The 2,047-nt window shown below is 46.6% G+C and overlaps 1 long non-coding RNA gene across 2 annotated transcripts; it reads right to left on the bottom strand.

Moving 5' to 3' along the window:
* Positions 1-838: 838 nt before the first annotated feature.
* LOC124241308 (uncharacterized) lies at positions 839-1,807 on the bottom strand. Of its 2 annotated transcripts, none has more exons than XR_006889170.1 (3): positions 1,681-1,807; positions 1,436-1,585; positions 839-990 (listed from the first exon to the last, which is right to left on the bottom strand). It is a non-coding gene; the product is annotated as an uncharacterized LOC124241308 (long non-coding RNA). The 2 variants fall into 2 exon arrangements; XR_006889169.1 differs by having other exon boundaries at positions 1,436-1,601; positions 1,681-1,805.
* Positions 1,808-2,047: the final 240 nt, after the last annotated feature.

The raw sequence follows: 2,047 nt of genomic DNA, 5'->3' as shown, positions 1-2,047 counted from the left end.
CCCAGCAACACATTCATGGCTATTTGCTTTCGTAAACTTGGCAGCGGTAAGATACCATGACCGTAATTGTTTATCACTGCCTCTTTCTACTCTGACTTCTCTTTGGCCACATTTCCCCTCCTTTCAGGTGACTTTGGAGTGGGCATGGGCATTTTTGGGACCTGGCTAAGAGGAATCTGTGTTAGAGATACCTACTTTAGGTAAAGATATTTATAAATTTATAAACTATATAGTTAAGTTACTGTTGGCTGTTCTGGAGCAAGGAAGGTTTCCAGGAATATTCCTAGGGCCACTGTGTTAACTCACCCAGCACGGAGATGTGTAGGCTCAGATCCAGAGGTCACATTACAACACGAGTGTGTCCTGCAGCGTCAGCCCCAGAGATACTGTGGGCTGGGGGAGGAGAGACAAGATGTGGAACAGACAAAGCCAGAACAGACTAGTCAGAAGCTGGTCCGGGGAAAATTTTTCTAATCATTAAATTTGTACAATGGTAGGCACACTTAAAATTGACAGCTGGTCAAGATTAAAGTTCTCTCCTTTCAAGAATATGAGCCCCTCCAAGAACACGCCCTCCAAAATGCAGGATAAAAAGGATTTTAGAGGTGTGTTAAATAATAAGTATTTTTTCTGAATTTTGTGATACTTTAATACCAAATTTTGTATATATAAATTTTACATTCTCTTCAAAAGATCTGGATCCATCCTTTAGGTCACAGACTGTCATCGTTTTGAAGAGGCAGAGCAGGGGAAAGAACAGAGACAAGCAAACTCCCTAACTAGGGAAATTTCCTGAAATACATATATTTCAGTGATACAGTGAACGTAGAACACTGGAAATTCTTTACATATTTATTGTTTCCGAAAACAGTTCAATGAAATAGGATATAAGGCTGCAGACCATCACGGGTGGTTTTTCCTGTAAGGCTGAGGCCATTTTGCACAGTGTTTTTGGAAAGTATTCTTCGTATAATGCGAAACAAAACACACCTAGGTTTTAAAAAAAAAATGCTGTCAGTTTCTGGTAAAGCTTTTTATCTGTAGTTTTTCCACCCCTTCCCTCCAGCAAAGATTCTAAACTCTTTATTCACTCGCACTATTGTCCCTTCTACACGAAAGTCAAAGTCAGCTTGATAATTGCAGTTTTTGAAAGCACAAAGTAACACTACGCAAGTTCGAGAAAGGGAAAGAACTTCTTTCTAAACCCAAACGACTGAACAAGGAAACCTTCAGGTAGGCAGAGTCCTCGCAGTTTCTGTTCCCACCGCAGGAAGCCTTAAAGGAGCCACATTCTGGATGGTGGTGTTCACTTTAATGAAAACTCCGGAAGCGCCCCCAAGCCCACCATGCCTTTCCCTCCCCTCACCCCTACCGGACTCCATCGACCCAGAAGCAGGAATTTCATAAGGGAGAGAAAACGTGGCTTTCCGCTAACTTCAGAAATCCGTCCTCCATTTCCCAGGCGCGAGGGCGCAGCGCCAAACGCGCCCGCCCGCCCCTCCCTCCGCTCCGAGTCCAGGATGCTGCAGCCCGCCGCTCCTGCAGGCCTGGAAACGGGGGCTCCGCGGGGCAACTTTGTCAAGTCCTAGGGGAGAGCAAAACTAGGGAGCACTTGTTGGCTCCTGTGCTTTCCTTACAAAGCACTGAGCAAGACGGAGACATCCCGCCCACCCTGTATACCTTCTATTGCAGTCCTGGCTGTTTTATAAAAATAAGAGCTCGTGTCTTTAAAACCTGCATTCTCTCCCTGGGAGGAAGCACTAGTTAATGATCGCCAGCCGGTTTCGGCGTCTGAGCACCATGTGATCAGGACACGTGACCTGGAGCCGGCTGTGGTTGCTCCTTGTATTTGAATAAAAAGATCAAGCTTATTATTGCACTAAGAGCCCGTGGAACTCGGCAGTGCAACGTGATTCCCGGGCCGGTTACACAACACGCCGCGGCGCTCGGTTCGCCGGCTCCCGGCGCCCAGCCTGCTCTCCGCGTGGCGCGCAGCGTTCTTTTCTACGGCACGTAAAGCAAACGTGGTTTTGTGTTTTCGAAAGTG

Source organism: Equus quagga, chromosome 6, assembly GCF_021613505.1.
Source record: "Equus quagga isolate Etosha38 chromosome 6, UCLA_HA_Equagga_1.0, whole genome shotgun sequence".
Lineage (NCBI taxonomy): Eukaryota > Metazoa > Chordata > Mammalia > Perissodactyla > Equidae > Equus > Equus quagga.
The sequence above is the reverse complement of the archived record's forward strand: the minus strand, read 5'-3'. Positions and strand labels throughout refer to the sequence as shown.